Raw genomic sequence first — 26,099 nt, 5'->3', positions numbered from 1 at the left:
ACCTGAAGTCAGGAGTTCAAGACCAGCCTGGCCAACATGGCAAAACCCTGTCTCTACTAAAAACTACAAAAAAAAAAAAAAAAAAAAATTAACTGGGCGTGGTGGCAGGTGCCTGTAATCCCAGCTACTTGGGAGCCTGAGGCAGGAGAATCGCTTGAACCTGGGAGGCAGAGGTTGCAGTGAGCTGAGATTGCACCATTGCATTCCAGCCTGGCGACAGAGCAAGACTCCATCTAAAAAAAAAAAAAAAAAAAAAAACAGAGAGAGAAAAGAAAAGTCCAAGACCTCAGGGCCATCCCCAAACCTACTGTTATCAGATTTTGAATCTATCTTTTTTTCTTTTAAGAGACAGGCTCTCACTCTGTTGCCCAGGCTGGAGTGCAGTGGGCATGGTCATGGCTCACTGCAGCCTTGAACTCCTGGGCTGAAGTTCCCAAGTGGCTGGGACCACAAGTGTGTGCCGCTATGCCCGGCTAATCAATACTTATTTATTTTTGTATAGACAGAGGTCTCCCTGTGTTGCCCAGGCTGGTCTTGAACCCCTGGGCTCAAGCGATCCTCCTGCCTCAGCTTTCCAAAGTGCTGGGATTACAAGCGTGAGCCACTGCACCTGGCTGAGTTTGGGATTTTAACTTGCTTTCCAACACATCCTCTCAGCCAAATGTTTCCCAAACTTAAGTCATTTGACTTCCATTGTCATGATTTTTTTCTGTACTCATATGCCAGGTGAAATGTGATTTTCTCAATATTTCTTTAAATTCATAACTAATATAAATGGAACATTGGTATCATTTGCCATATGAAGAGGAAGTCAAAAAGAAACATTTAAAAATTTATTTTCAGGAATTCCACTTAAAACAATCTTCTATATCATTCTGTACTTTGGAAAACAGTACTTTGGGAGTTCCTTCTGGACACTTCGCTGTGATTCAACACCACATTCCCTGTTTGAAATTTAGTTCCTTTTCTAACAGGTGTCTATGTTTCATGCAGAACTTCCATAGTTCCTTTTGCTGAAGATGCCTTAATAGTGATGCATGGTCTCAATTAGCCATTGGTGTAGGCCTGAAAAAAGAGTGGAGACCAGAAACATCTTACAGTGCTGATAATTATTAAAGAAGATTCTAAGGCCGGGTGCAGTGTCTTACGCCTGTAATCCCAGCACTTTGGGAGGCTGAGGCAGGTGGATCACGAGGTCAAGAGATCGAGACCATCCTGGCCAACATGGTGAAACCCCTGTCTCTACTAAAAATACAACAATTAGCTGGGTGTGGTGGCGGGCGCCTGTACTCCCAGCTACTCGGGAGAATGAGGCAGGAGAATCACTTGAACCCCAAAGCGGGAGGGTGCAGCAAGCCAAAATCATGCCATTGCACTCCAGCCTGGTGACAGAGCAAGACTCCGTCTCAAAATAAATAAATAAATAAATAAATAAATAAATAAATAAAAATAACACAATGTCCCAACTAGGACTCTTTATGGATCAGAAATTTTGGCTTGAATAAACAGGCCTGTTTTGGTTTTTTGGTTTTTGTTTGTTTGTTTGTTTTGTTTTTGAGACGGAGTTTCGCTCTTGTTGCCCAGGCTGGAGTGCAGTGGCACCATCTTGGCTCACTGCAACCTCCACCCGCCGGGTTCAAGCGATTTTCCTGCCTTAGCCTCCCAAATAGCTGGGATTACAGGCATACGCCACCATGCCTGGCTAATTTTGTATTTTTATTAGAGACGGGGTTTCTCCATGTTGGTCAGGCTGGTCTCGAACTCCCGACCTCAGGTGATCTGCCTGCCTCAGCCTCCCAAAGTGCTGAGCCACCGCATGCAGCCCAACAGGCCTGTTTTAAAGTGGCTAATTGAAGGGTAAAATATAGAGAGCAAAAATCAGTCACATCCATAGGAAAGGCTGAATTCCAAAACAACTGAAAATCAAAAACCATTTCCTTTTGAAAGATAAAGACATGATGGGAAATAATGATCTGTAATGATCATAATTCTGAGTCTTGGAAAACAGACATCAATGGATGACTGGTGCACAGCACTCCTTCTGCATCATTATCAGTACTTACCAGATCATCTGTCCACGTATAACCTGATGGATACCATAGAAACAAGTTAAGAAATGATTCAAAAGTTATTCAGATAAGTAGATACATGGAATACCTAACAGCTCCCTGATATCATTACATTTATGCAGCAAAATAAAAATTCTGGAGGACAGAGGCCGGGCACGGTGGCTCATGCCTGTAATCCCAGAACTTTAGGAGGCTGAGGTGGGTGGATCACTTGAGACCAGGAGTTTGAGACCGACCTGGCGAACATGGTGAAACCGCATCTCTACTACAAATACAAAAATTAGCCGGGCTTGGGGGTGCGGGCCAGTAATCCCAGCTACTTGAGAAGCTGAGGCATAAGAATCGCTTGAACCTGGGAGGTGGAGGTTGCAGTGAACTAAGATTGCAACACTGTACTCCCGCCTGGGTGACAGAGTGAGACTCTGTCTCAAAAGAAAAAAAAAAAAAGGGCTGGGCGTGGTGGCTCACGCCTGTAATCCTAGCACTTTGGGAGGCTGAGGCGGGCAGATTGCCTGAGCTCAGGAGTTCAAGACCAGCCTGGACAACATGGTAAAATTCCATCTCTACTAAAATACAAACAATTAGCCGGGCATGGTGGTACATGCCTGTAGTCCCAGCTACTCAGGAGGCTGAGGCAGGAGAATTGCTTGAACCTGGGAGACGGAGGTTGCAGTGAGTCGAGATCGCACCACTGCACTCCAGCCTGGGTGACAGAGCGAGACTCCATCTCCAAAAAACAAACAAGCAAACAAACAAATTCTGGAGGACAGAAGAAAGAGAAGAGTGGGTTAAAACTCCTTTGATGTCCAGCTACTTAGCCCCTTGTGATACTTTTCAGAATGATATGATAACCAACACTGGGTTGTGTGTGTTACTTACTGGGAAAGATGTGAAATATAATCCAAAATGTAAAGGATGCAGAAATCAAATCAATCAAGCTTCTGCACTGCTAAAACAGACCAAACCAAACCAGACCAGTTCCTCTCCTGGCTGAGCACACCGACTATTTGAAGTGTTCCCACACTAGCTGTGCACCCCAATGACCTCCAGGGATTTGGGCTGTGGGTGCCTGTGGAACCAGAGCCAGCACCTCTGCTCCAGCAGCTGGGGCTTTTGTTTTGCTTAGTCAAATCTTTAAATGTTATAGTTATGGGACAATTATGTTTTTTACTCCTCTTTCCCCAGCTCCACCCACCCCACCCCCAAAACCAGAGTTTATTTATTTATCTAAAAAATTTTTTAGACATGGGGGTCTCCCTATGTTGCCCAGGCTGGTCTTGAACTCCTGGGCTCAAGTGATCCTCCTGCCTCAGCCTCCCAAAGCTCTGAGATTACGGGTGTAAGTGACCATGCCTGGCCAAAATCAGAGTTTTTATTCAAGATACAACTTACATTATCTCAGTTTTCTGTCCATATAATTTCCTCAGATCCATTTCAACCAAAAGTAATTTAAATTCCCACTGGTTTCTCTGGATACACTTCAATATAACAATTTTATGTATTATTTTTTGAGACAGGGTCTCACTCTGTTGCCCAGGCTGGAGTGCAGTGGTGCAATCATAGCTCACTGCAGCCTTAAACTCCTGGGCCCAAGAGATCCTCCTGCCTCAGCCTTCCAAGTAGCTGGCTACAGGTACACACCATCACACCAGGCTGATTTTTATTTTTTGTAGAGATGGAGGTCTTGCTAGGGGGCCCAGGCTGTTCTTGAATCTTGGTCTGAAGCCATCCTGCTGCCTCTGTCTCCCAAAGTGCTAGGATTACAGGTGTGAGCCACTGCACCTGGCAAACTTTATAATTTTAAAAGTGAATCCTTAATATCAGTTTCCTTTAAGAAAACTTTTTAAATTAAAAAGTTGTGTTAATTGATAATATACAATATCAAGATATAAAATGATGACAATTAGAAGGGTTAGATTGCTTGAGTAGCAACTGAAACTTCGACCTTGGGAATCCCCATCTGGAATCACACACCTTCTTTTCTTTTGCTACCAGCCCCGCCTTCCAGACCCTGTTTTAACTACTTCACTGAGGCTTCTAGCCCCTCACCTCCATTTTTCCGAAGTCTTATTTTTCTGTCCTCTCATAGTTTCACAGTGTTTCATGTTTCAAACTGGGACATGAGCTTACCGTCGACAACCATTTCCTAAGAGCTTTCTAACCTCCTCACCATCTTTGCTTAAATCATTCTCCAATCTGGAAATGACTCCGCATTTACAGAACTAAGCTAGTGGTTTAACTGCCTCTCCTCATTGAATAACATGTTTCCCTAACAAACCCTCTTATCACTATGGGTTTGTTGTTGTTGTTAGAGATGGGGTTTTGCCATGTTGCTCAGGCTGGTCTCAAACTTCTGAGCTCAAATGATCTGCTCACCTTGGCCTCCCAAAGCACTGAGATTATAGGTATGGGCCACCGCACCTGGCCTTATCACTATGTGATGGACAAAGAACCTCTGAGAAGCTACTCCACTTGCTCAAGTCTCCATCTAGGAAAGGGTGAAACTCTGGCTCTAAAGTGTGTGCTCTGACTCACACTACACAGATCGGGCTTTCCCTACTGGACTTATTCTCATGGCTTCACCAACTTGCATTATCCTCCTAGTTTACTTATCTGGTCTTCATCATACTTTACACACCTGACCTTTACATCTGGCCTTCAGACTTAGCTTTCCACTTCTGGTTGTACCCGCTGTTCCTTACCCAACTAGTGGCCTTAACCTTCTGGTTTTACCAATCTGGCCATAGCTTCCTGAACTTGTCCCCCCGGTCTTACCCCCCAGTCTTACCTACCTGTTCTTACTCACCTGGCCTTAACCTCCTTGCCTTACCAGCCTGTTTCTATTAACCTTCTGGTGTTACTCACCTGGTCTTAACCTCATGGTCTTACCCACTGTGCTTACCCACCTAGTATTATCAACCTGGTTTTGATCTCCTGGCCTTAGCGATAAGGCCTTACTCACCTGGCACTAGCTTTTGGCCATACCACCTTGCCTTACTTACCTAGAGTTTCTACTTGGCCTTATCAGCCCCCTAGTCATACTCACCCAGTTTTACTCTCCTGGCCTTGCCCACTTTGCTTTAACCACCTTGTCTTAACTGGGTGCTCTGTTCATCTAGCCTCACACACCAGGCCCCAGTCACCTGGTCTTACTACCTGCTCTTAACCTTGTGGCCTTTCCCTCCAGCCTTTTCCCCTTCCCTTATCCAGCAGGCCACATCCACCTTTGGTCAGTGACTGGCTTACAGGTCCCCAGCACTGTTACCTTTGCACCAGAGCCCACTCTCACCTAATCTCCGTGTGCTGGTGCTACGTCAAGTGTGGTGGTGGTTAGGAGGCACCTTCCGTGTGAGGCCAAGCGTTCTGGCTCCCATTGTCCTTGAAGTTGCATCTCAGGCCCCTGGGCATGGCAGAGCCTGCATTCCCGTGACTCGGCTGAGGCCGGTGTGATGGAGACTTCCCGGCAGCCTCCCGGACCTGGTCTCTCTAAGGTCAGATCTTGAAACTTCTGGGCGCCCATGTGAGTGCCTGGCCTGGTGTGCCGACTTGCTCTTGGTCTGTGAAGCCTGTGGACACATGGTCAGCATGAAACCACCTTAACCTGCTTCCCATCAGGTCTCGTGGGAGGGATGGGGCAATGCCTGGAGCACAGAGAGGCTCAGGAAAGGGCAGTTAAACTGGTTTCACTGTGGTGGATCCCTCATGAGGGTCTTTCTAGCCCAAACTGGGTGTGATCCTGGGATAGTCAAGAGCTCATGGGAAGCTCTTGTTTTTCTCATATTTTATAGGAACGTGGAGTTTTCAGGAAGTCCAAAAAAGTGCCCTGTGGTCTTGTCAGGCTTTGAGTCTTGGCCACCTGACTTGTTGCCAGTTCCCTTTACCCCTGGTGACCCCTAACGTTTATCTGGGGTCTCATCATGGGGTCAGAATTTGTTACTTTAGTTTCTTTTATGAACGAGTGCATTTGGGTGTATTTGAATTGTTTATTTTATACTCTATGAAGTCAATAAACCCATTCCTGTCTCCCATCCCACTGCCTGAGCTAAGGGCCCTTCCACAGGTGACCTGGAGTGTTCAAGTGCACTGCACTCACGTGCGCTTCTGGGTTGAAGCTGCCACCTGGTACTCCCAGAGCCTGTGCCTCTGAGGCTTCCTCTTGGGTTGTGGATCCGTGGAAGAGCCCTGCCCCTGGGAACTGACATTTCCCTTAGAATAGGGACAGAATGGAAGGTCTTGACTTGCATTTCTGGAGAAGCCAGATAAGTCTGACAATTCCTGTAAGATTCCTTCTTAGGATGCTTGCCTATGTGTTCATATTCCATATTATAAACATATGCTACTTTTCATTTAATATTCTATTTTTGAAAATTTTCTTCTGTTATGAAAACTTTCTTGATTTTTAATGGATTGTCCAAGTCATAACCATTTTCTAGGAGAGTGCGGCATTTTGGTAACTGGAAGTAACCACAGTTTCAGCATTGCTCCAAAGACTTAGGCGTTCTTCTGGTTGTTGATGGAGTTTGCATGTCAGTCATGTATCTGCTTCTGATAGTTTATAGAAACGTTTGACAAGGATGATTTTGCTAACTCTTGCCTTGCAGTTCTTTTAGATATTGTACTTATTATTATTATTATTTTCTGCAGGTTGGTCTAATTGAAGGCAATGGAAAAGTAAGTCTTTATAGATCAAAATCTTAGTTCTAGAAAAGGTGAGGGGGCCTGTTCTGGAAATACATCTATTCATAAATATATTGTTTGATGTATTTATGAATTTGATGATATTGAAGTCTCTCAGTACTCTCAATTACCCTTATGGGTAATCTTAGGGCTTATAACATTTAGGAGACACCTGCAGATGCACAACAATAGATTTGTTTATTGTGATTTCTAAGTTATTTATATGATTTGCAAAAGTTCAGGAAATGTAGAGTAATGTAAGAAGAAAGAAGAAAATAAAGATCACATGTATTCCTTCTGCCCAAAGATAATGAAAACCTCACAGTGCTGTAGACTCTTCTAGGAGGTTCCTGTGTGGCCAGCCACAGTCATGCTGTTTATTTATTATTATTATTATTATTATTATTTGAGATGGAGTTTCGCTCTTCTTGACCAGCCTGGAGTGCAATGTCACGATCTCCGCTCGCTGTAACCTCCACCTCCTAGGTTCAAGCAATTCTCCTGCCTCAGCCTCCCGAGTAGCTGGGATTACAGGCATGCACCACCACGCCTGGCTAACTTTGTTGTTGTTGTTGTTTTGTTTTTTTTGAGACAGAGTCTTGCTCTGTCGCCCAGGGTGGAGTGCAGTGGCGGGATCTTGGCTCACTGCAAGCTCCGCTTCCCAGGTTCACACCATTCTCCTGCCTCAGCCTCCTGAGTAGCTGGGACTACAGGCGCCCACCACCACACCTGGCTAATTTTTTGTATTTTCAGTAAATACAGGGTTTCACCGTGTTAGCCAGGATGGTCTCAATCTCCTGACTTTGTGATCCGCCTGCCTCGGCCTCCCAAAGTACTGGGATTACAGGTGTGAGCCGCAGTGCCCAGCCAACTTTTTGTATTTTTAGTAGAGACAGGGTTTCACCATATTGGTCAGGCTGGTCTTGAACTCCTGACCTCAGGTGATCCACCCTCCTTGGCCTCCCAAAGTTCTGGGATTACAGGCATGAGCCACCGTGCCCTGCCAGTAATGCTGTTTAAAATGAAAGAAGGCTCTACAGTGCGGCCATGATGCACACCGCATATGAAGTGGGCATCTTCCGTGTCAGTAAGTTTTATGTATGTGTTGTGTATGTATGTATGTATTCCTAATAGTTCTTGAGGAATCTGTATTTTTCTGTTCCTAGAGGAATCTAGCGAGGAAGCAAGGTAGAGAGGTTAAAGTCACAGCTCTTCAATGATCTTATAACTCACAGAGTTTCTGTTTAAGTCCTCAAAGTGACACTGTGATGAGCATCTGTAAATGTGTATATTTGTGCTCTCCTGGCCACATCCTCAGATGACCTTCTAGGCAGAATTGCCAGATCAAAAGGGTACACACCTTGGAAGCGTTGATGTGGGATGCCTGTCTCTTTATTTTATTTTTTTGAGACAGAGTTTTACTCTTGTTGCCCAGGGTGGAGTGCAATGGCGTAATCTTGGCTCACCACAACCTCCGCTTCTGGGGCTCAAGCGATTCTCCTGCCTCAGCCTCCTGAGTAGCTGGGATTACAGGCATGCACCACCATGCCCGGCTAATTTTGTATTTTTAGTAGAGATGGGGTTTCTCTATTTTGGTCAGGCTGGTCTCGAACTCCCAACCTCAGGTGATCTACCCACCTTGGCCTCGCAAAGTGCTGGGATGACAAGGGTGAGCCACTGGCCAGTCTCATTTTAAGACTGCGTTGGTGTGGAGCTGTGATAGTTTGTGCAAGATAATTGAAGTGCAGTTTATTATAATATTGCTAAAGGCAAACTTGTGGAAAAGTCCACTTTGTCCTGAGAAGAACTGACTTGCAGGAGGTCAGGTGAGGTCCTTGGCAGTGCTCTGAGCCATCCTGTCCACTTCCTATGTGTCAGGCAGACTATGAGGCCAAAGGTCTTGAAGTATTACAGTTTTAGGTTTTGTTTAAACATTAGTTATTTCTGACTTTTCTAATTATTTGCATACACAATCCCTTTTTACTCTTAACAGTGAGACCCTAGTAAGTGGTCTCTTGATGCTTACTATAATTTTGGGGATGTTTGAAAGTGGTGACCGAGTCCCGCACTAGGTCTTCTGCCATGTCACTTGGCCCTGCTGGTCCATTTGTTTTTGGCCAGTGCCAGTTTGGGAGCCAAACCTTGTCACCTACCTACAGCCCACCTTGCCCCTGGGGAGTCAGGTGCAGATGCTTCTCTGGGCCCTTCGCAGTGTCCTGTTCTGATCTTTTACCTGGTGCAGGGCAGAGGGGCTTAGAGGACTTGACCTCATTATCTGAGCAAGCTCGTGTTCTCCATGAAGCCTCCTGGTGCCTGGCAGGGGTCAGGCGCTGCAGGCCAGTCAAGTTGACATGTAATATTAACCATCACAGAGCCACTTGTGCCTCTCTTCTTCTTCCTCCTGCTGCTGCATAATCCATTTCCAGATTTCCCCTGTATGTATCAGGGTTCTCTAGAGAAACATATGCATTTATGTGTAAGATATAGAAAAGATTCATTTCAAGGAATTGGCCTGTGTGATTGTGGGGACTGGCAAGTCTGAAATGTGCAGGACAGGCAGGAAATGGAAAAGAATTGATGCTAAAGTCGAGACAGAATTCCTTCCCTCTAAAACCTCAATTTTTGCTCTTAAAGCCTTCAACTGGTTAATTGAGCCCCATCCCCATTATTGAGATATATGTGAAGTGTTTGTGCTTATGTAGACACACACAAATATATGCATATTAGTCATATATATACATGAGAATATATGGACAGTGCCTAACACATAGTGGGCACTCACAATAATCTGCTATTAGCCATGTACGGTGGTGCCCACCTGTAGTTTCAGCTACTTCTAAGGCTAAGAGGATCTCTTGAGCTCAGGAGTTCTTTGAGTTCAGCCTGGGCAACATGGTGAGATCTTGTCTCAAAAAAGAAAAAAATATGCTGCTATTAGCTGCTATTATTATTGTTCTTTTCATTAGTTCAAATCTTTTTCCTTCCTCCATGTAACAATTGCTGATCCTTGGTTCTGGTTGTCTATAGTTATATGGAGGGAGGGAAAGATTTGAGAATAGTGCTCATATCTTTCCCTATATTTCCTCATTTGATCCTGAGCCTGAGTGGAGGGTGAGGCTGTGTCAGGGAAATAAGGAGACATGGGAGTGAGGCCGTGTGCTTGTGCTGGGTAGGACTGTGCATGGGGCACACCTGTGAGGTCGAGTAGGAGAGATGTCGGGTGCTTCTGGGGGTGGAGATTAGACTTGCAGATTGGGGAGTAAGTTAGATGCCCTCCCTGGGCTCTCAACGTCGAAAGGAGGCTGGGAGTGGGCAGTGGGGCCTGGGGTGTTAGCAGTTGGAGGTGGGATGACAGAGAAGAACAAGAAGGCCAATGGAGAAATGGCATTCCCACTCCAGCTTTCTGCAAGGTTGTATCATTGAAGTTGTGCATGTGAGCCTTCTAGATGTGCGGGTAAAGGGGTAAGACTGGAGGAGCAGGGGCGAGTCAAGGCTGGGTAGGACTTGGGTGACACCAAATGAAATTAGTATTAAAGCCAGACTTGTGATTTGAGCTCAAATTCAAACAGTTACATTCTCTTTTATCCATTTTCAAAGAAGAACAGGCTCCTTTGATGTGAAACAGACTGGTTGTGGACTCTGAGAATTTAGGAAAGAAATTAATTGAGTTTGGATCTGTTTTACAAAATGTATGATTTTTAAAATAAATCATTTCTACTCTTTATTCAGTGTGTGCCTTTCCTGACCTTTGTTTTCATTTAAGAGAGGACAACAGTTCTGAGAGCAGTTCTGGAAGTAAGTCTGTTAAGTAAGGTATTAATTTCCTTAATTACAGAAATTACATAGAAACCTTTATTTTTATTTTAAAGTAATACACACATCATTTATTAATTGTTGTTTCCAGATGTATTAATTACAAGCATGGTTTTAGACAGCATTGGAAAAGTATTTATATGGTAAATAAAATAACTTCTAGTTGGCAAGGAAAGTGAAAAACAGGATAAGTTCAAGCAAGACAAGACTCGCGTCTGTGTTTCAGAACCTTAAGGTCAGCCTAGAACCTTCTGAGACAAGGATTCTGAAAACTTTTAGTCTTTATTTGCCATTTTATCTTCAATGCTGTTTTTAAAAGCTGGTTCTCTTGCAACCCCTGGTCCCCCAACACTGCCCTGATAGGCCAATAGTCTAGGCAGCAGTTGTGGCAACAGCTGGAACTGCCTGCACCTTCTGGGCACTAGTGCTGGCATAAGGACCTTGCCAATCATGCTGAGCAGGAGTGCCTAGCTTCCCTTCACGCGATCCTCCCAAAGGTGGCTCAGATCTGGAAGGTCCAAAGCCCATCTCGTGGCACATTAGGTATGAACCCCAAGTGAGAGGGTCGTTGTCTACTTTTGAAGCCTTGCATTTTTACATGGTCCACACCCATATCCATAGCAAAATAATAGTTAATATCAGATAGCTAACACTCACCGAGTGCTTGCTGCCTGCCAGGCACGATCCCCACCTGTGATTTAATTTCCATAACTTTGTGGAGGTGATAATATTTTAACTCCCATTTAACAGATAAGGAAAGTGAGGCACAAAGAGACTCAATTACACACGTAGAGGCACACACTTAGGCAACACGTGACCAGGGCAGATAACAGGAAAATTCACTGCTCTTCCCTCTCATAATACATTTTAATATTATGGAAATGTGGTCCTTGAAAAAGTGGTCATTGAGAACTTACCAGACGCTAGGGATACAGTTCCTCTGCAGCTTGTTCTTGTGGGGAGAGACAGGAAACAAATGCTAAAATGTGCAGGATGCCAGGAGTGGCCCATTCCCTGAAAGAAAAGGAAAGGGGAGAGTGGTTGTGTCAGGAGAGTTTCTCTGATAGGGCAGCATCTGAGCAGAGACCAGAGGATACGAGGGGAGTGAGCAACAGAGCTATTTGTGGGGGAAGACAGTAAGTTCAAAGGCCCTGAGGCAGGAGCATGCCTTCGAAAAGAAATGGCAAGGAGTGGCTGGAGGACAGCAAGTGCAGGGAGGCTGGGAGGAGACAGAGGAAAGGGCAATGAGATCCTAGATGGCCCTGGCCACACTGAAAGAAGCTCCTGTGAGATGGAGACTCTCAGAACAGTTCCCTTTTAAAGTCACCAGAAACCAGGTGTCAGTGCCTTTCTTTCTTTTCTTTCTCTTTCTTTCTTTCTTTCTTTCTTTTTCTTTCCTTCCTTCTTTCTTTCTTTTTTTCTTTTTTCTTTGTTTCTTTCTCTTTCTTTCTTTCTTTTTCTTCTTTCTTTCTCTCTCTCTCCTTCCTTCCCCCCTCCTTCCCTCCCTCCCTCTCCTTCTTTTTTCTTTCTTTCCTTCTTTCTTTATTTCTTTCTCTTTCTTTCTTTCTTTTCCTTCTTTCTTTCTCTCTCTCTCTCCTTCCTTCCTCCCGCCCTCCCTTTCTTTCTTTCTTCTTTATCTCTCTCTCCTTCCTTCCTCCCTCCCTCCCTCCTTCTCTTTCTTTCTTTCTTTCTTTCTTCTTTCTCTCTCTCTCCTTCCTTCCTCCCGCCCTCCCTTTCTTTCTTTCTTTCTTCTTTATCTCTCTCTCCTTCCTTCCTCCCTCCCTCCCTCCTTCTCTTTCTTTCTTTCTCTCTCTCTCCTTCCTTCCTCCCTCCCTCCCTCTCTTTCTCTTTCTTTCTTTCTTTCTTCCTTTCTTTCCTTCTTTCTCTCTTTCTGAGGAAGTCTTGCCCTGTTGCCCAGACTGGAGGGCAGTGGCACAATCTTGGTTCACTGCAACCTCTGCCTCCTGGGTTCAAGCAACTCTCCTGCTTCAGCCTCCTGAGTAGCTGGGACTACAGGTGTTCAGCACCACACCCGGCTAATTTTTGCATTTTTAGTACAGACAGGGTTTCGCCATATTGGCCAGGCTGGTCTCGAACTCCTGACCTCGTGATCCACCTGCCTCAGCCTCCCAAAGTGTTGGGATTACAAGCGTGAGCCACCGCGCCCAGCCCTAGTGTCTTTCTTACTTCCAAACACGTTTCTGAACTGCTTAAGGAGGCTGGAGGGCTGATGGCAGCCAAGTGCCATCATGAGCACTGTGAGACTCTAGCAGAGTTCTGGGGTCCTGGTCGCCCCGGATGACTCTTGGATGGGAGCAGCTGCCCTCCAGTTGCGATGCTGGTCTCTGAGATGAGTGACTGTAATGAAGAGATTGATGATGACCCCATGTCCTCAGACCTTCATTGTTTCTGCAGAAGGGAACTGGGAAAGTCTTCCACCAAGAAATCTTTTGTGAGGCAGTGAGCTTGCCTTCCTGTTTTCTGTAATTCCTCCCATTCTCCCGTGTGCTTGTGGCAGAGGAGGACGTGAGGATTGTGTTAAAGGGTGATGAGAGAGCAGGAGTGGTTGCAGTTCTGGAAAAAGATCTAATAAAACACTTACCTGCCTGAAGGCACTGCGCTGAAATGAAGAGGCACATTCAACAGCATTATCATACATTGGACCAGTGAGAGGTGTCATTGAATTGACCACTTGGGATGTTTAAATGTTTATTTAAAGTTGCCCTTGGCTGTAAAGCCTGAGGTGTGTGTTGGAGTAGTCAACCACTAACCCAGGATGGATTTGTGACAATACACAAGTGACAACATCTTTCAAGGATAAAGCCTTGCCCACAGATCGTTGTCACACAGGTATAACCTTACGTTTTCCAAAATAGTCTTTTAAGTGCCAGCATTGTTGAGTGGCATGCACTTTTTGAATTATGTAATCTGGGCACGTTGTATACCTTTATTTTAAAAATTTTGTTTAAAAATGCCAATCACGTTTATTTTACTTTATACATATAAGTAACATTTTTTCTACCATATATAATTTAATAAAATCCAGTCTCACTGTGAACACTGTACTGCTGAAAATGCATTTTTACTATAAAATAGGATTCTGTAAATTGCTTTAAGAAAGCATTTATTGGCTGGGCGCAGTGGCTCAGGCTTGTAATCCCAGCACTTTGGGAGGCCGAGGCGGGCGGATCACGAGGTCAGGAGATGGAGACCATCCTGGCTAACACGGTGAAACCCCGTATTTACTGAAAATACAAAAAATTAACCGGGCGTGGTGGCGGGCACCTGTAGTCCCAGCTACTCAGGAGGCTGAGGCAGGAGAATGGTGTGAACCAGGGAGGCAGAGCTTGCAGTGAGCCGAGATCGCGCCACTGCACTCCAGCCTGGGCGACAGAGCAATATTCCGTTTCAAAAAAAAAAAAAGAAAAAAAAGAAAGCATTTATTTATATAGTACTTATATATTATCTATGTACTTTTTCCCAGACACACAGTGAACAAGTGATCACTGGGCTCCTTTCCCAGGTACAGTTTTTGTAAGTAATTGTGAAGGCAGGATACCTAATATCTTTGATCATTTAAGTTTTTACATAAAACTAACTCTAGTAGGAGAAAAACAAAGGTGCATAAGTCACATTCACATATCTTATGTAATCACTTTGATTGTTTCCTTGGATAATGATGCTCTGACAGAGTGCTATTGAGTTCTCTTAGTTCCTTCCTTCCTTCCTTCCTTCCTCTCTCCCTCTCTCTCTCTCTCTCTCTCTAGCCCAGGCTGGAGTGCAGTGGCATGATCTCGGCTCACTGCAACCTCTGCCTCCTGGGTTCAAGAGATCCTCTTGCCTTAGCCTCCTAAGTAACTGGGATTACAGGTGTGCACCACCACGCCTGACTAATTTTTGTATTTTTAGTAGAGATGGGGTTTTGCCATGTTGGCTGGGCTGATCTCAAACTCCCGGCCTCAAGTGACCTGCCTGCCTCAGCCTCCAAAAGTTCTGGAATTACAGGCGTGAGCCATGGCTCCTGGCCTCTTAGTGCTTTTGAATGAAATAAAAACCCATAATAATTTTAAGAAGTCTTCTTCTATGTAAAAATTAGAACTAGGCTGGGTGTGGTGACTCATGCCTGTAATCCCAGCAATTTGGGAGGCTGAGGCGGGTGGATCATCTGAGATCAGGAGTTCGAGACCAGACTGGTCAACATGGTGAAACCCCATCTCTACTAAAAATACAAAAATTAGGCGGGCGTGGTGGCGTGTGCCTGTAGTCCCAGCTACTCGAGAGGCTGAGGCAGGAGAATTGTTTGAACCTGGGAGGTGGCAGTTGCAGTGAGCCAAGATCGCCATTGCACTCCAGCCTGGGCAACAAGAGTGAAACTTCGTCTCAAAAAAAAAAAAGAAAGAAAGAAAGAAAAAAAAATTAGAACTAAACAGGTGTTCTTATTTGTCCAACGTAGACTGGTAGACTCAGAGGGAGTATTCCAGTGTTCAGAAACTGAAAACTTTATTTGAGGTCAACAGAAAAGAAGTTGAGATCAAGTATCATGTTTTGTCCTGGAGCCAAATATGTAGACTTTGTTGTTAAGCCTGGCTTGACACTGGACCTTTGATTGATGTTAACTGTGACTCACCCTCTCTTGCTTCCTTTCAGTTTCCAAATTCTCTCTGCTTGGGTCAAAAGTGATTGTTTGCCAGAATTTTAATAGTGTGTGCATTGTGTGTATGTGTGTGCATGCCAATATGTATGCAACCCATACATTGCCTGGAACACCAATTTAGCTTCATATTTTAACAGACCATGATTCCAACATCATGTCAAAGTCTTACATGTTAAAAGTTCTGCGTCCACATTAGAAGGTACTATGGATCGCTATGTAGCCCATGCCAAATGGCACATGAGCTCTCTTTCTCCTCTGGGTCCTGATATTTTAAACAAAGAAACAGTGTGCCATTATGGGCCCTTGATTCTGTGCAAAGTCATTGATCGTTACCCATCCTTGAGGTTTTTTTTGAGGTAGAGTCTTGCTCTGTTGCCTAGGCTGGAGTGCAATGGCACGATCTCGGCTCACTGCAACCTCTGCCTCCCGTGTTCAAGCGAGTCTCCTCCCTCAGCTTCCCGAGTAGCTGGGATTACAGGCACCTGCCAACATGCCTAGCTAATTTTTGTATTTTTATTAGTGACAGGGTTTCACCATATTGGCCAGGCTGGTCTCGAATTCCTGACTTTGTGATCCACCTGCCTTGGCCTCCCAAAATGCTGGGATTACAGGCATGGGCCACCGTACCTGGCCCCATCCTTGACTTTTAACATGTACAGAGAGCAACCAATAACGAGTTCTTCCTCAAAGTAAAGCCAATGAAAATTAATAATAAATGTCTAAGACTTTGTGGTTAAACCTAACTCCACACTGAGGTGGGTCCTGTCCCTGTTGATTTAAATTTTCCTCCACTAGGGGTCTAATTTGGAGCTTCCCTGCAGAGGATTGTGTGCTGCATCCTCAGATCCGCGGTGCAAGGTTTTTTCCACATGTGAAAAGAAGGTAACAGACGGGAAAGAGCTATCCAGAATTGGTGTAGGCGCTGGTAACCAGGCCTGGCCATGGAGAGGACTCCCCCATATTTAACCTAGGCTATCTATTTTCTGCAGCCTTGCTACTTCAAATGGGGTCTGGGTACCATGAGGATCAGCATCAACTGAGAGCAGCTTGTTAAGATGCGAAATCTCAGCCCCACTCCAGACCTGCAGCACTGGAACCTGCAGTAGGCAGGATTCCAAGGCAACTCTTGTTCACATCAGAGTTTGAGAAGCAACTATTCTAGAATACACTAGGGAGCCATGTGAGATCTCGGGGTCAAGTGTAGAGTGACTTGAGGTTTCTCCTTGGTTGAGAGCTCCTCAAATAAGACAGGCCTCCCAGGTTAACTAATTTCAGAGCGATTTTTTAGATTTAGAAAATTGGGGTTAGGCGCAGTGGCTCACGCCTGTAATCCCAGCACTTTGGGAGGCCGAGGCGGAGGGATCACCTGAGATCAGGAGTTCAAGACCAGCCTGGCCAAAATGGTGAAACGTTTTCTCTACTAAAAATACAAAAATTAGCCAGGAGTGGTGGTGTGCGCCTGTAGTCCCAGCTACTTGGGAGGCTGAGGCATAAGAATTGTTTGAACCAGGGAGGAGGAGGCTGCAGTGAGCTGAGATCTTGCCACTGCACTCCAGCCTGGGTGACAGAGTGAGACTCTGTCTAAAAAAAAAAAAAAAGAAAGAAAAAGAAAAGAAAAGAAAAACACAAAAATTGGGTTCATTTTGGGTTTTGTTGCACAAATATACATATTTAAGCACCTATTAGGTGGAAGGCATTATGGCCTGAGGGGAGGTGGTTTGGATATTCATAATGGAACGAGATTCCTAGAATATAGAACAAAGCTGCAATGTTTAAACCATTTTTCTAAACTTCTGTGTAATTCAGCATTGAATCTCCTTTCTCATCTTTACCTATTATAAGTCCAGTTAGAATGAGGGTAGATGTGGATGGTGAACTGAAAGTAGCAAAGTAGACAGATGCAGTGGTAACTACAAATCCCACTTTCAGATTTGAAATGAGGGATTGACAGCAGTTGAAAAATAAGGATTAGGTCTATAATAAACTGTCTTTATTAATGAGCTATAGTTTGAGTAATTAACACAAATTCAGAATAAGTAGTACCATTTAATGAGTTATGTTTTTAACAAGTACATTAAGTTAATTAGAAAGGCCTCATGCACACTTCCTGGGAAGCTAGAATAGCTGATCATATTCTGCTAATGTGGAGGGAGGTTCCCCCAAGAACAACAGGGACAATGGCACGGGAAAGGCTGGACGTCCTTCCTGGCTGATGTTTTATACCTTTCTTCTTGGGTTGATTATTTTTTTCCTATGTAGAAGATTTCCTTGGACTTGGCCCTCAGAAAACCTAAATTTAAAGTTCAGCTTTATCAAGGGAGCCTGGACGAATGGTTACGTTAACCTCTTTGTGGCCTTTGAACCATACATAGAAAATATCAAGGGATAGATGTAAAAATGAGGATAAAAACATCTGAAGTGCTAAGTAGAAAGTAACTGAGTAGAACGGAAGCCTGTAGAGCACAAAAGTTAGATTGAGGTTTGAGTGTGGTGTTTTATGCCTGTAATCCCAGAAATTTGGGAGGCCAAGGTGGGAGGACTGCTTGAGCCCAGGAGTTCAAGACCAGCCTGGGCAATTAGCAAGACCCTGTCTCTATAAAAAATTAAAAATTAGCTGGATGTGATGGCGTGCACCTGTAGTCCCAACAATTTGGGAGGCTGAAGAGAGAGGATAGCTTGAGCCCAGGAAGCTGAGTCTGCAGTGAGCTACATCACTCCAGCCAAAGTGACAGATGGAGATGCTGCCTCAAAAAAATAAAGTTAGATTGTATTTGCATGAAGGGCATGTAGTTAGCCTACAGGTATGATGCTAGTGCTTATTTAATTTTCTGAAATCTTTTAGAAGAAGGCTGCTGGTGCCACATGGGGTACCTGTGTTCTTTTGGCTGTGGAGTTTGCCCAGGAAGAGGTTTGGAGATCCAGGAGCCTGAAGTCAGATGACAGGTGCCCTGGCCTCTGTGGCATGTCTCTTTGGACTCTGTGAAAGTTATTTAATTGCTGTGGTTTTCTAGAAGAATATGAAGATAATTGTAAGGTGCCACATGCACTGCTTGGACTCTTACAGTTCTGACAGTTATTCCTGACAAATTTCAAAACCAAAGTCTGTTCCTACTTGTAGGATATTTCTAAGATATCCCCTGAGAAATTAATGACAATGGAGAAGCCTCTTGTTTGCCAGAATTTATTGTAGAATGGAAATAAATACAGAGTGATGAGTGAACCAGAAGCTGTAATTACCCTAGAAATACATATTCTTTTTTTTTTTTTTTTTGAGACAGAGTCTTGCTCTGCGGCCTAGGCTGGAGTGTAGTGGCACGATCTTGGCTTACTGCAACCTCCTCCTCCTGGGTTCAGGTGATTCTCCTGCCTCAGCCTCCCAAGTAGCTGGGATTACAGGCATGCACCACCATGCCTGGCTTATTTTTGTATGTTTAGTAGAGATGGGGTTTCATTGTGTTGGCCAGGCTGGTCTCGAACTCCTGACCTCAAGTGATCTGCCAGCTTTGGCCTCCCAAAATGCTGGGATTACAGGCGTAAGCCACCACACCTGGCCCAGAAACACATATTCTAAAAACCAAGTTGAATTAGCAGCAGAGATGTATATCCCTCAGATATGGTATTTTCTTTCTTTCTTTCTTTCTTTTTTCTTTCTTTCTTTCTTTTCTTTCTTTCTTTCTCTTTCTTTGTTTCTTTGTTCCTTTCTTTCTTTCTCTCTCTCTTTCTTTCTCTTTTCTCTCTCTCTCCTTTTTTTTTTTTTGACAGAGTCTTGCTGCGATGCCCAGGCTGGAGAGCAATGGCGCAATCTTCACTCACTGCAACCTCCGCCTCCTGGGTTCAAGCAATTCTCCTGTCTCAGCCTCCCGAGTAGCTGGGACTACAAGTGCGTGCCACCATACCCAGCTAATTTTTGTATTTTTAGTAGAGGCGAGGTTTCACTATATTGGCCAGGCTGGTCTCAAACTCCTGACCTCAAGTGATCTGCCTGCCTCAGCCTCCCAAAGTGCTGGGATTATAAGAGTGAGCCACCGTGCCGGGCCAGATACGGTATTTTCAATGTTTCAAAATAGTGCATTTTGAAACACTTCAATGTTTCAAAATAGTACATTTTATAATCCTATTTCTGAGAAAAAAATTGTTTTGTTAACCTTGTAGCTTATTCCAAAGAAGCAGCTTTGGAGGATTTTGCAGAAGTGGAGTCATGGGAGGGCATTTTCTGAACTCTATGGGCCCTGGTGATTGTCAGACACTCAGAGGATCCTTTAAAAGTTTCTAAGACTAGGAATGGAAAGAGAGAGGAGCCAGGTTAAGGCAATCAGGTGGCGATGGCAATGCCCAGTGCAGTTAAGTGCTTTGTTCCTGTATTTCCTCCAGACTTGCTGTCGAACCTGGAGAGGAGGCAAGGGCCAGTGCATGTAGTGGGGTTCAAATTCCAGTTCCACCCCTTCCTAGAGGAGGACTTGGGCAAATGGAATAGCTCCTCTGAGGTTCTCTCAGGAGGGTGGGAGGCAAGGGCCAGTGCATGTAGTGGGGTTCAAATTCCAGTTCCACCCCTTCCTAGAGGAGGACTCGGGCAAATGGAGTAGCTCCTCTGAGGTTCTCTGTCCACAATATAGTGATAAGAGGGCTTTCTAGGGGGAAGGTGGTATTCAATGAGGGGAGACAACTGAACTATTAGCTTAGTTCTGTAAATGTTCTCCAATTCCAGGTTGGAGAATGATTCAAGCAAGCAAAAATGATGAGGAGGTTGGAAAGCTCCAATGAAACCATGGTCAGTGGGTGAAAAGCGTGTGTTGCAGTTTGATAACATGAAAGACTGAAACTGAGAGAGAATTAAAAAATAAGTCTTTAGAAAAATAGAGTTTAGGGACTGGAAGCTTCAATGAGGTAGAAAACCAGGGTGGAGTAAGGAGGGACTGGAAGCAAAAGAAAAACACGTGTGACTTGAGAGTGAGATTTCCAAGGTCAAAGTTTCAGTTACCACCCAAGCAATCACTAACCCTTCTAAATTGTCATATTTCATATATTGATATTGTATTTTATTAATTAATACACTTTTTTCAAGATAGACTCTTGCTCTGTCACCTAGGTTGAAGTGCAATACTGTGATCATGGCTTACTACAGCCTCAGCTTCCCAAACAATCCTTCTAACCTCAGCCTCCTGAGTAGCTGGGACCACAGGAATGTGCCACCTTTCCTGTCTAATTTAAAAAAATTTTTTTGTTTTGGACATGGAGTCTCACTATTTTGCCCAGGCTGGTCTCAAACTCCTGGGCTCAAGGAATTTACTTGTTTTGGCCTCCTAAATCCCGTCAGATTATATGTATGAGCCACTGTGCCCAGTCTAAGTAAAATTTTAAAAATCTCCTTTTCTAAAGAAAATTGAATTTGTTGATAGTAAAGTTTTAAAATTGGGAAGTTATATTGAAATGTATCTGGTGCAACTAGTGGAGTTTAAATTATTTTTGATCAAAATGGATTCTGAGAAAATTGTATGGTTAGAAAACAAAGAATGTAAATTTTATCTTGAATAAAAACTCTAGTTTTCAGGGTGGGGTGAGTGGAGCTGAAGGTAGAGAAGGGTGAGAAAGCAAATATAATAATTGTCTCATCTCTATAACATTTAAAGATTTGATTAAGTGAAACAAAGCCCCAGCTGCTGGAGCAGAGGTTCCACTCGGGTTCCACAGACACCCACAGCCCAAATCCCTGGAGGTCAGTGGGGCTCACAGTGAGTGTGGGGATGCTTCAAATAGTGGGTGTGCTCAGGCAGGAGTGGGTTTGGTTTGGTTTGGTTCAAAGGCGGCAGAAGTCTGCATCTTAGCTGTCTTAATGTGAATGTGGGATCTTGTGACAGGGTCTCTTCTGTATCCTGGGGGTGGATCTGCACTCTGCCTGATGGCCTAGCTACTTTGCCAGACCCTGCCTGCTTGGTCTTCGCCAGGTTGCTCCTGCTGTGTATGATTACAGCCTTGGCATGGGACTGCATTTCCCCTGTTTAATGTTGGTACTGGGAAGCCCACTTGCAACCACTCTTTTAATATCCTCCTCTCTCCTGGGAGAAGCTGGAGAGAGCTACAGGTCTTGAGGATCTCTTCTGGGAGAAGAGAGATGGAGAGAAACACCAGATACGCCTCCATCTCCTGCACCTGTTTTGAGTTTGATTTCTTATTCTATTTAAAGGAAATTTTTTAGAATAACATGTATAATAAACACATTTTCGAACCTAAAGAGGGAAAGTAGCAATGGGATGGAAGTGAGACCACTGAAATTCACTGGCTCCATGTGGGAGCTCAGGGCCATACTGTCATCATCTAAAAATGGCACTGAAGTTTCTCCTGCCATTGATACAAGTTTGCAGTAGATGTTACTTCTGCATCATTTGCATTTTCAGTTATGATACTTCACCTCTTTCTCAGTATCACACACAATTCAGTGTTGGCTATGATATTCTGAAAAGCACACAGGCCGGGCATGGTGGCTCATGTCTGTAATCCCAATGCTTTTGGAGGCAGAAGCGGGTGGACCCTTGGTGCCAGGAGTTTGACACCAGCCTGGGCAACAAAGGGAGACCCCAGTTCTTTTTTTTTTTTTTTTGAGATGGAGTCTTGCTCTGTCACCCAGGCTGGAGTGCAATGGCGCAATCTCGTCTCACTGCAACCTCCGCCTCCCGGGTTCAAGCCATTCTCCTGCCTCAGCCTTCCGAGTAGCTGGGATTACAGGCACGCACCACCACGCTCTGCTAATTTTTAAAATTTTTTTGTATTTTTAGTAGAGACGGGGTTTCACCATGTTCGTTAGGCTGGTCTGGAACACCTGACCTCATGATGCGCCTGCCTCGGCCTCCCAAAGTGCTGGGATTATAGGCTTGAGCCACTGCGCCTGGCCAAGACCCCATTTCTATAAAAATTTTTAAAAATTAGCCAGGCATGGTGGTGTGTTCCTGTGGTCTCAGTTACTTGGGAGGCTGAGGTGGAAGGATAGCTTGAGCCTGGGAGGTTAAGGCTACTGTGAGCCATGATGGCTGCAGTGAGTCATGATGGTGCCAGTGCACTCCAGCCTGAATGACAGAGTGAGACTCTGTCTCAAAAAAAAAAAAAAAAAGCAAGCAAGCAAGCACACAGAAGAGTTTAGTAGTTGGACATTAAAGGAGTTTTAACCAACTCTTTTATTTCTTCTCTCTTAAAAAACTATATGTTGCCGACAAGAAATTCTATTTCTTCTGTCATGTAGAATTTTTATTTTGCTCCATAAATGTAATGACATTGGGATATCATGGATCTGTTTTCTGTACACCTACTTATCACTTAGATAACTTTTGAATCATTTTCAACTTGTTTCTGTTATATCCATGAAGTTATATGTGGACAGATGATTTGGTAACAATCAATGCTGGCGCAGAATGAGTGCTGTGCACAGGTCATCCATTGAAGTCTGTCTCCCGTCATGACTTTGTCTCTCAAAAGGAAACTGTTTTGGAACTCAGTCATGTTTGGAATTCTCAGTCTCAGTTTAAGCATAAGCCTCTCCTATGGATGTGGCTGAATTTTACTCTAGATACTATCCCATTCAATTAGCCAGTTTGAAACAGGCCAGTTTATTCAAAGCTAAAATTACAGCCGTATAAAGAGGTAGTTTGGACTCTGTATGTCAGGAATTGGGTTTTTTTTGTGGTATTCATTGGTATGTTCAAATAAATGAACCTGAAAGATGTGACTTTTTCATCACTGCAGATGCCGCAGTAATAGGGATATTTAACTGGTAGCACCCAGAATAACAGATGTTCTTCTACACTGAGTTTCTTGGCTGTTTAAAAAACTACTTTATAATACCTCTGGTTTACTTGTTTAGAATCTATTTTAATAATATTTTGCATTGTAAGATGCTTCTGGTCTCTGCTCTTTTTTTCAGGCCTAAGGCAATAGCTAATTGAGACTATGCATCACTATTAAGGCATCTTCACTAAAGGGCACTGTGGAAACGCTGCCTGAGATGCGGACACCTGCCAGAAGGGGGCTAAATTTCAAACAAGGAACGTGGTGTTGCATCACAATAAAGTAAGTGTCCAGAGGGAACTTCTGCAGTACTGTGTTTTCCAACGTGCTGAGTGATATTGTAGGAGACTATTCTTTTGCTGGAATTTCTATGAATACATTTAAAATAAAAAGTGTTTTTTTTTTTTTTTTTTTTTTTTTTTTTGAGATGGAGTTTCACTCTAATTGCCCAGGCTGGAGTGCAATGGCGCTATCTTGGCTCACGCAACCTCTGCCTCCTGGGTTCAAGCTATTCTCCTACCTCAGCCTCCCGAGTAGCTGGGATTACAGGCATGAGCCACCACGCCCAGATAATTTTTTGTACTTTTAGTAGAGACAGGGTTTCTCCATGTTGGTCAGGCTGGTCTCGAACTCCTGACTTCAGGTGATCCGCCCACCTTGGCCTCCCAAAGTGCTGGGATTACAGGTGTGAGCTACTGTGCCCAGCCAAAATGTGTTTTTTTTAATATTTAATTTTGTGGCCAGGTGTCTCACGCCTGTTATCCCAGCACTTTGGGAGGCCGAAGTGAGCGGATCACGAGGTCAAGAGATCGAGACCATCCTGGCCAACATGGTGAAAACCTGTCTCTACTAAAAATACAAAAATTAGCTGGGCATGGTGGCATGTGCCTGTAGTCCCAGCTACTTGGGAGGCTGAGGCAGGAGAATCACTTGAACCTGAGAGGCGGAGGTGGCAGTGAGCTGAGATTGCGCCTCTGCACTCCAGCCTGAAGACAGAGCAAGACTACGCCTCCAAAAAAATAAAAAAAAGAAAGAAAAAATTGTTTTGGTACATAGTAGGTGTATATATTTATGGGATATGTGAGATATTATGATACAGAAATGCAACGTGAAATGAGCACCTCATGGAGAATGGGGTATCCATCCCCCCAAGGGTTTATCCATTGAGTTACAAACAATCCAATTACACTGTTTAAGTTATTTTAACATATACCATTAAGTTATTACTGACTATAGTTACCCTGTTGTGCTATCAAAGAGTTGGTCTTATTCATTCTTTCTAATTATTTTCTTGGTAGTCAAAATAAAATGTTTATTTTTATGACTTTCTTCTTTTTTTTTTTTTTGAGATGGAGTCTCGCTCTGTTGCCCAGGCTGGAATGCAGTGGCATGATCTCGGCTCACTGCAACCTCTGCCTCTCGGGTTCACACCATTCTCCTGCCTCAGCCTCCCGAGTAGCTGGGAATACAGGTGCCACCGCCACCACGCCTGGCTAATTTTTTGTATTTTTAGTAGAGACGGGGTTTCACTGTGTTAGCCAGGATGGTCTCAATCTCCTGACCTCATGATTCACATGCCTCGGCCTCCCAAAGTGCTGGGATTACAGGTGAAAGCCACTGCACCTGGCATCCATATACCAGTGATAGCAGTGTTTTATTTACAGTAATTATAGATTTTTTTTTTTTTTTGAGACAGAGTTTCACTCTTGTTGCCCAGGCTGGAGTGCAATGGTGTGATCTCAGCTCACTGCAACCTCTGCCTCCTGGGTTCAAGTGATTCTCCTGCCTCAGCCTCCCAAGAAGCTGGGATTACAGAGGTGCCTGCCACCATGCCTGGCTAATTTTTTGTATTTTTAGTAGAGACAGGGTTTCTCCATGTTGGCCAGCCTGGTCTCGAACTCCTGACCTCAAGTAATCTGCCCGCCTCTGCCTCCCAAAGTGCTGGGATTACAGGCGTGAACCACCACATGCGGCCTCAAACTCATATTTGAAATTTAGAGAGATTGCCAAGACCCTAGAGTTTTGCATGTTCTCACAAATTGATTTCGTTAGTTCAAATTTCATACCACTTTTTCTAACTGATGATTCTTACACCTTGACAGGTGACTGAGTTCCGTATGATCAGAACTGAACCATTTCAAAAAGCAGCACAAGTGGCGACTGCCAGTAACCGACAATAACCAAGTTTGATCCCCCTCTTCTGCTCCTTCCCTCTGATGGAATTCTCGTTGTCCCTGGCCTCCCGCATTGACATTCATCCAATGCCCATGCTGCTGGATCAGCCTTCCTGGAGCCACATTCAACTTAGAAAGATGAAGGGCTTCCAACCTTTTGGGAGATGACAATGTGTTATCAAAATCAACAAATGAATAGATTGACTTCCTTTGCATATTTTTGCAATGTTCTGTGAGATATCAAGTCACTTCCCTGGTAGTTTCTTATTCAGTATTTCACTGTACTGCTTTAAAAAGAAAAAAAAGTCAGGCCTCAACCCTAACAGAGTCACTTTGAGATCTTGTTAAAAAGTTGAGTTTAGAGTCTGATACAGGTTTTGAGATGGCCCTGAGAACTTAGGTTTTTTCATAGGCTCTCTGGGCAACTTTTATGGGGCAGAGGTTTAGAAAGCTAGGAGCAATCGGCCAGATATCACGAAACCACTAGATGGCAGGGCCATCCCTTGGAGCCCGTTCTTCAATCTAGAAAGCGGGCAGAGAGGAAAGTGGATTGGGGAAGAGTCCAAGTACACATGTTAAATGCACGTTAATAAGCGGATGGTGAAGATGAGCTTAGGTGTTGGGTCCTAGGGGGAGAGTGGGAAGGATTCCTGTCACTTCTCACCTCTTTCTAGCTTTATCTCCAGTATTTGAAATGCCTGGAGGATCCTTAACTGAAACTCTGCACTAGTCAACTGTGCTGTACTAGAGCACAACCACTTTAAAAAGATAGGAAAACTAGCTCAATGAGAGGGCTAATATTTTTGTGGGGCCAATGATTTGAATTGGTAGACATATATGCCCTCCTACATGATATAGGAGATAGAGTGCAAAAACCAAACCAAAGTGTTTTTTCCTACCCTCATTTACCACACGCTACTCCTCACACGCCAACCAAGC

The 26,099-nt window shown here is 44.2% G+C and overlaps 2 long non-coding RNA genes across 2 annotated transcripts in view; one reads left to right on the top strand and one right to left on the bottom strand.

The window, feature by feature from the left end:
* The window catches only part of LOC129058702 (uncharacterized), a 31,625-nt gene extending 6,250 nt beyond the window's left edge, over positions 1-25,375 (top strand). The window contains exons 2-3 of the long non-coding RNA XR_008524007.2: positions 23,123-23,268; positions 25,089-25,375. This is a non-coding gene — a long non-coding RNA (uncharacterized LOC129058702). The remainder of the gene's footprint in view (positions 1-23,122; positions 23,269-25,088) is intronic.
* On the bottom strand, positions 821-12,655 carry LOC100935685 (uncharacterized). Its single transcript, XR_150568.5, has 3 exons — positions 11,477-12,655; positions 5,359-5,635; positions 821-1,065 (listed from the first exon to the last, which is right to left on the bottom strand). It is a non-coding gene; the product is annotated as an uncharacterized LOC100935685 (long non-coding RNA).
* Positions 25,376-26,099: the final 724 nt, after the last annotated feature.

This window comes from Pongo abelii, chromosome 2, assembly GCF_028885655.2.
Source record: "Pongo abelii isolate AG06213 chromosome 2, NHGRI_mPonAbe1-v2.0_pri, whole genome shotgun sequence".
In the NCBI taxonomy this organism is placed as follows: Eukaryota; Metazoa; Chordata; class Mammalia; order Primates; family Hominidae; genus Pongo; species Pongo abelii.
The sequence above is the reverse complement of the archived record's forward strand: the minus strand, read 5'-3'. Positions and strand labels throughout refer to the sequence as shown.